The 7,904-nt window shown below is 42.2% G+C and overlaps 1 long non-coding RNA gene across 1 annotated transcript; it reads left to right on the plus strand.

Moving 5' to 3' along the window:
• Nucleotides 1-1,018: 1,018 nt before the first annotated feature.
• On the plus strand, nucleotides 1,019-6,239 carry LOC128627111 (uncharacterized). The gene is made up of 3 exons (XR_008391233.1): nucleotides 1,019-1,351; nucleotides 3,830-3,915; nucleotides 6,041-6,239. It is a non-coding gene; the product is annotated as an uncharacterized LOC128627111 (long non-coding RNA).
• Nucleotides 6,240-7,904: the final 1,665 nt, after the last annotated feature.

Raw genomic sequence — 7,904 nt, forward strand, 5'->3', positions numbered from 1 at the left:
TGTCAGTCTAGGACATTTGTGGATGTGCATTCACTTAACATTTCAGTATATCTCCAATCCTCTAGTCCTCCAAAGCAGCAATTTTCAACCTTTTTTATCTCACGGCACACATAAACTCATTACTGAGATTCTGCAGCGCACCAAACAATATGTTATATTTTCCACCAATCTGATAAAAATAGGCATAATTTTGATATATTCACACTGGATGGCTGTTGTGTTGGCTGTTGTCATTTTTTAAGTTGACATGCTGAGGGAAAAGAGGCCAGTGCTCCTGAGTCAATAGTCAGGTATTGCATGTTTTAAAATTTCTTGCCCTGATTTGTGTGGCTTAGTAGGTTGGTCATCATCTCACAAAGTGAAAGGTCACCGGTTCGATTCCTGGTCAGGGCACATACTTGGGTTGCAAGTTTGGCCCCTGGTCAGGGTGCATGTGAGAGGCAACTGATTGATGTTTCTCTCTCACATCAGTGTTGTCCTCCCTCTTTCTATCTCCCTTCCCTGAACTCTAGAAATAAATAAATAACTCTTAAAAGCAACTTCTTACTGCACACTACTGTGCCTTTTGTGGCATACCAGTTGAACATCACTGCTCTAAAGTTTCAAGACTTTTCTGAGATGCATAGAACTTTTAAGTCATACTAGGGACTTTGCACATAACTAACTGGAATCCTGTCGTGAAAACAGTTTGCTAAGTTTAGTTAGTTTCAAGTAAACATTTATTAAGCACCTACTACATGCTAATAACTGTTCTAGGTGCTGAGAACAGAAAGTTGAATAACACGATCGCCATCATGGAGAATTTCTAGTTTCGTGGAGGAGACAAACAGATACTACTTAATATCTTTTCTGTCTGGGTTTGTAGTTTTTAACTGTGCACCTCCCCACCCCCACCCTCCACCTCTGAGTCCCAGCTTGGCTTTGTTCCTGGTTTGAGGATGTCTGGTTCTCCTCTAGTGGCCTTTGATCCTTTTTTACATGAACATTTTGTGAACTTTCAGACTGCTTATGGGACAGGCTTGCTTTTCCCTGGCTTGTCTGCGCAAAAAGATGGAAAGCAAACATTTCACCTCCCTTCCAGGGAGGATTTGGAGTTAAGTTCTTTTTAATCTCAAGGACAGCTAAATTTTCGGTTTTTAATTAACAAGTTAATTTCGAAACGATCAAAGTCTATTGTGAAAATGCCACAGGAGAGGAGGGCGATGTGAAGGGACGCAGGGCCTCAGAGGGAAACAGGAAGTTGTGGAAAAGGGATTTTCCAATGAGAGGGGCTCACCAGAGCGCCTCTTGCGAGGCTGGGAGCTGAAGCTTAGAGAAGCAGCCTGGAGAGCCATTGCTCCAGAAGAACAGGGTGAGTGGAACTCAGCAAGGGTCACTGTGTGAGGTCCCAAAGTCACAGGTCTCAGAACATCTGCCTTCAGCGGAGAAGCCCCTTTCCTAGACACGGAAACCAAACCAGCCATTTCCTGGTCCACACCCAGCACTGCCCAGCACAGTGAAGTCCACTCAGGCTTACTCCTTATATGACCACCCAAGGGGACCCCCATCCACTCCTTCAAAGACCCAGACTATGAACAGATCCAGGAGAAAAGGGCAAGGGCTCTACTCTTGGGTGGGGGCAGGGAGTTCCCTCACACTCGATTAGACGCTGAATCGAAGAAGCTTAAAATCAGCCTGCATTGGAATAATAACTGACGTCCCTGTTACCTGTTTGTCTCCCCCAGGCTCTGCTCACCCACCTGCCCACTTGCCACCAGTACCTCTTTAGTCCCTACAGCAAGCCATTAGGTGTAAACTATAGATGTCAATTGATATTATAAAAATTTTTCAGGAACACTATTCCTTTCTTCCCCTTTATGCACCTTTCTACCACATTTGAATCTTCCTTTTCTTATATTGTCTGCCTTTTCTTTGAACTTGACCTTGAGACTAGATTCTCCAATTGGATGCTTCTCCTACTTTTGGCTCTTTGGAATGTGGCTGTCCTGTAGGATTCTGAGTTTTTCTGCTCTCACAGCCTTGGTGTCTCCTGCTCTACACAGAGCCCAGCCAAACTCCTGCCCCTTGGCCAGTGTCCTAACCAGGCTATCTCCCCCTTTCCCTCACCAAACGGGGAATAGAAGGAGGAGACCCTGTTCCTGAGCCTTAGGACAAGCTCCAGGGCATTGGCACCGGTGCCTTTTTCTTTCAATTAAGCCTACCTGCAAGGAATACCTGTCAAGTTCCACAGAGTTAACACACAGTTAGCTCCCTGGCTCAACCTAACTTTATGGGAATTTCAGAGGAAATATCTTTGCATTCTACTCTTAAGATAGAAAACCAGGGCCTGGGTAAACTGATGTGTGAGGTAACTGTGAGAGCTCAGGCTTGTGGCTCTCAGACACACCTTTACTTGTCCTCTTGAGCACCTGATATGGTTTAAAAAGGATCCATTTGCCAGTCCTGAAATGGCTCATCCAGCTGATGGGAAGAAGACCCAGAGGGTTCCTATGCACTCTCACAGGTTAAATTACAGATTAATTTATATGTGGCTAAATAGAAAATTGGTTTGCCATATTTGCACAAGATCAAACAGAATGGCAATGTCCCTGAGCTTTGGGGGTACCTATAAGATGCAAGTCAGAGAAAGGGATGTGGCACCCACTTTCTTATCTTGCAACTACACTGCAACACACACATATCCCCACTAATTCCAGAAGAGGCCACCTGGTTTCACCCAAGGCAAGATGCCTCCCAAGGCCTGGATAGACATGCGCCATCATTTAATCATATTGTACATAATGATTACTGCTCACAGAATGATTGCTTTGGGCTAGGCAAGCCTTACAATTGCCTTCTAAAGCAAATGTTATTATGTTCATTTTATATGTGAGGGACCTGGGTTTAGAGAGACTGAGCCCAAGCACACACACGAAGTGACAGAGCTAGGGATTCTACGCCCGGCCCGTCGGGCACCAGAGAGAGTACCCCAGTGTTCCCACCCGTGTTGGGTGAGGACACCCGCTTCACTGGACCCACTTTTTCCAATGAAAAAAAAGTTCTTGATAACAAAATATTGAAAAGATAAAATGTTACATAAACTTCTAGCCTGAAACATTTAACTTACCTTATAAATGGAATAAAGACATAAACAGTTTATGTATCCTAAAATTATAATGCAGTAACATATTTAACTTCTTAAGTATAATGGAAGTTATTCAAATAGTTATAGTTGTTTAAATAGACTCACTGAGGGAATATAATAAATTAAATGTTACCTACCATTCAGCAAATCTGAGGTGTTTTCAGGAGTATACGTCATTTGGCAATGGCTTATTAGAAAACTGTGGGCCCAAGTTAAAACCAATGCCAATGATATATGATATATGCTAAATTAACAATGATGTACTTACCTAAGTCATTTATAATCACTCAGAAACATACTTAATAATATATTTATGATCATTTGAAAAGCAGAATAATGGTAACAAATAATAGCCATCACAGAATAATCCTGATGTTTAATTGATAGCAAAGTGGCTTAATTCATACAGTCAGATTCCAAATCTTTGCTTGTGGAAGTGCTCATGGGTGCTTTGAAACAGCGTGGCAACCATTATTCTTACTAGTAGGCCATTTTAGTCTCGAATTTTCCACACTAATGGCTGCCTACCCCAAGTATACTAAGGCCTCTGTACTCTTATGTGATCTGAAAATAAGCCTGGATCTAGCTCTACTGAACTGGGACAGAACAGTAGTTTAACAACTGTAAACAGAAGATCACTGTGAGGTACCCAATAGGGAGGATTTGATAGAGGTGCACCATGTCAGCTGAAGCATCATCTTGTAGATTGCCCATCACAGTAAATGGTTGTCCTACAGCCGGAATATCAGACCAAAAACACCTGCTAAAGGAAGTCGCCTATCAAGATCATAGTAAGTACTCAATAAATACTTGTTTAATAAATGTGTTTTAATGGTTATAAGCATCAAGGACAAATGTAACTGAACTGGTAAAATATTAGTATTAAACTCTCGTATTACTATAACATATCTAGTCACCTTCTTTCTTTTCTCTCATAAGCTTTGAATTCCTATTAATATGCAAGTAATCCAAATAATTTGTCTTTAATTCTGTGATTATTAGAACCACCGCGTGGAAACCAATCTGATTTTGCAAGTGCAATAAACTGTGGATGTCTGTCAGTAGATACGACTAACACAATCTTTTATACAATTACTGTTTTTACTGTATAATAATACTGATGTCTCAAAGAAAACATTGTGTGTATGCATGGTTAATAATGGCAAGTTTTTCTCATATGCCTTACCTGGATGAGCATCCTGAAACCAAGTAACTACTCAGAAAAGAAACTCATCTAGAAACATCTGGATGCTTAAACTTTTAAACTGAAATCTAAATATTTGAGTGATATAACCTGTCAAACTCAACTGCACTATATAAGCCCAAGGAAATATTCAGCTATTGCAAGGAAATGTGTATCAATAAAAACCATGTTCTGAGTTCCTACGAAGTCAGTGAATAGATTGTAGCCAGTTTTAAAAAACAAACTCTGTTCATCAAAGAATTCTTGTAGCTTATTTAGAATACCCCAAACACTTTAATCAACACTGCTAAGACCAAGAAATAAGAAAATGTGATATATGTGCCTTCCCACATATTTTTATTGCTTCATCCCTTCTTTAAATGTATAGAACAACTGCCACAAAGACTTTAAAGGCTTACTCTTGTGGACCAATGTGTTGACAAAACATTAAATCATATCTCTGTGGAGGGCGACTTTTCCTGCATGTCCCCCCACCAACCACCACGGATGAAAGTAAACAAGACAACAGACGTGATGTGATCTGCTTGGGGAGGAGAGGTGGCTAGTTTCCCAGAGAAAAAAAGGACTTGAGCAGTGGCCAATTTCCCAGGGGAAAAAGGTGTTGAGCCCCTTCCTCCAAAGGCTTTTATTGGGTTGTAATACACAGGAATACAGGGCAGCAAGGATCAAACAGTGGATAACATTTCAAAGAAATCTGAGGGCATAGTGTGAATCAGTGTCTGTCAGGAAAGGGGGTTGCAGAACTTTGGGGAGACATACTCATTTCCTCTCAGACCCTTATCATATGAATGAAAGCACTCTTAGCAGAGCAGATTTCACAGGTTTATCAGGAAGTCTTTGTGATGCCAGATTGTTCCCCAGGACATGATCTAGCAGGGCAAGGAGCAGCACCCCTCCCCATCAGGTATTCAGGCTTAAGGGGATTGAGCCAGGAGGGTGGGTGGCAAGAGCCCATTGCTCTTTGTTGCAGTCCCCCGAGTCCTTCCATGATGGCCTCCCATGTAGTCGAGTCTGGCTTAGGTTGCCTCCTGCCATGAGGGGTCTTACCTGTTATTGACTTCTGACCAAGCTTTGGGGGCAGGGAGAGGAAACTGAGGCAGTGTTTGCTACCAGAGACAAGCTTTGTCTCCTGTGGCTGGCATTCCAGAGGTCACTGATTCCTTCTTAGCCACAGGGGGTAGAGTCACAATTCCTAGAACCAGAGCAGTCCACAACAGATCTCTGCTATCTTCCTCTGAAATTTTTCTCAGGAAGAGTTAATCGATGTGTTTGATATTTGAATATTCACTAATCATTGACAGCTAAAAGGCAGCTGCTCCGAAGAATTTAACATGCAATTAATAATATTTAAAATCCACATTATGTTGTAAATTATGGTATTAGTGAAACTTTCATTGTTGTGATTACTTGGTACTTTATTCCACTAAAAACGTATTCAACTAATTTTTACATATCGTAGTGGCTTACTTTAGTTGAATATGATCCAGAGGTGTCGATATGAGGGCAGTGATGTTAGGCATTCATCTCGCAATAAAAAGACTGTGGAAATTGAATATAAATGCTGGCAATAATATGCACTTAATGCACACTAAATTTGCTTATAATACCTCTTCCCTAGAAACTTGTTTAAATTTGGGTGAAATTGAAGAAGTTTTTCAGTCCACAATGGCTCAGATAATTGGCTTGTGCATCTAATCTTTCATTTTAAATAGCCCTGAGAAGACTCAGGAGGTCAGACAGTCAACTCTCAATTCCATCCCACAAGTCCACTGTCGACCACCCACTCCCTGCTGTGCTTGTGCCAAGCATCTCGAAGGATACAAAGTGAATAGGACACTGTCCACCCTCAAGAACTCTAACATCTCCTAAGGGGAAATTACTATGATACAAGTTCCAAAACAATTTAATTAAATGTGCTATTGAAAAAATAGACTGTAGCAATTTTTGTCTTCTTAAGAGGATTGTCATCATTCACACAAAAAGAATTTGCTATGGGCTTACTTTCACTCTTTCACTGATAGAAACTATGGTGAAGTGGGGCAAAAAAAGAAAGAACAAAAAAGAAAAATTTAAAAAGAGGCAAAATTAAAAGCCTCTTCTAGGTTTTCCAAGATGCTCAGGGGTCAGTGAAGCAGGTATTTTTCAGCAGAGCACATTAATGAGACGAGTTTGGACTAGAAAGCTAAACTACTCTGCATGATAAAGGCAGGAAATGGAGGTTCTGGGGCCTGAGAAGCAGAACCTTGGAGAACAGACTTACATGAGGACAGTGTTGCTCAGCAGGTGGGAGGCTGGAGCTGGGAGGAGAGGGGCCCGTGAGCAGTTCCAGAGGCAGCGTGGTGAAAGATTCTTTGCACGGGGTGTCACGTGTGCCATTACAAACTGCTTGCTTTGCTTTAACCTAACTGGTCTTCATCCTATATGTCAAGTGGAGAAGGAGTTGCAGGGGAGGGGGGGGCGTGAATTAAAGGAGTGGAGCTCTTCATGTCACTTTTGGGTGGAGATGGTTGAACATCTGTAAAATGTGATACGTAATTTGGATTAGACAGCTCGGAGCCCACAGAAAGCAGAACATACATCTGGAGAATTTGCAAAACTATAAGGAAGAGCATTAAACTTCCTACGAAATGAACTTGAATTGAGTTTAGTATTTTTCAAAGATGATAGTGATATTTGCATTTCATAAGGTAGCATGAGACAGCTGTCCTCAAAGATGTCCAAAGTGCTGCAGGGCTCTCAGGAGGGGGTTAGGGCACCATGGGGACAGACAGGGATGAAGGAAGAGAAGCAGAGCTGGCGTGTTTCCTACATTGTTCATTTCCCTCAACATCCTTTTGCAGTGAGGAAGTCTGCTTTAAAAAGAGACACCACTTTATTGCATCATTACAACCTTGAAGGCAGGTTTCAGTATCACTGCTTTTTAGATTAGAAAACTGAGGCTGATCAAAGACAGATACAGGCAGGACTGGAGCCAGCCAGGTGCCTGGGTCACCTCTGCCTTAACCGTGCATAACACATGGAACTGGTGCATGAGCCAACATTCGAGTTTGGCCTTGGATTTCAGGAGGCAAAGATATGGTGGGAGGGGGAGGATTCCCCATGCAGAGGGATCAGAGCAAAGGCAAGGAAATGGGGTTTGGTGGTTTCAGGCCTGGGTGAGAAGAACAAACAGGTCGCATGCGAGGCGCACAGAAAGTGCTAACTAAACATTTACAGAACAAAACGAATTTCCACCTCATCCCCATTCCACAGCATGGACCAGATGCAGAAACAGGATATGGTTCAGTCAGACTGACTCATGGTTTCCACAGGTGGTTTTGGGTGGTCAGAAATCTGGAAGGAAGTAGGGGCCAAGTGGCAGAAGGTTTTAAAAGGCCTGGTGAAACATGGATAGCACCTGATTTAATAGTCCATGAGGGGACACTAAAAGTTTTGAGCAGGGGTGTCACATGGTTGCCACTGTACTGTCAGAGAATTACCCTGGCAGTGGGTGAAGGATGACCTAGAGAAGGACATCTTAGGCTTGAATGTAATGCTAACTCTGTTTCCTTACGTCTGCGATTCTGCATCTCTAAT

The sequence above is a fragment of the Artibeus jamaicensis genome, unplaced genomic scaffold (genome assembly GCF_021234435.1).
Source record: "Artibeus jamaicensis isolate MK-2021 breed Jamaican fruit bat unplaced genomic scaffold, CSHL_Jam_final contig_3176, whole genome shotgun sequence".
Classification (NCBI taxonomy): Eukaryota; Metazoa; Chordata; class Mammalia; order Chiroptera; family Phyllostomidae; genus Artibeus; species Artibeus jamaicensis.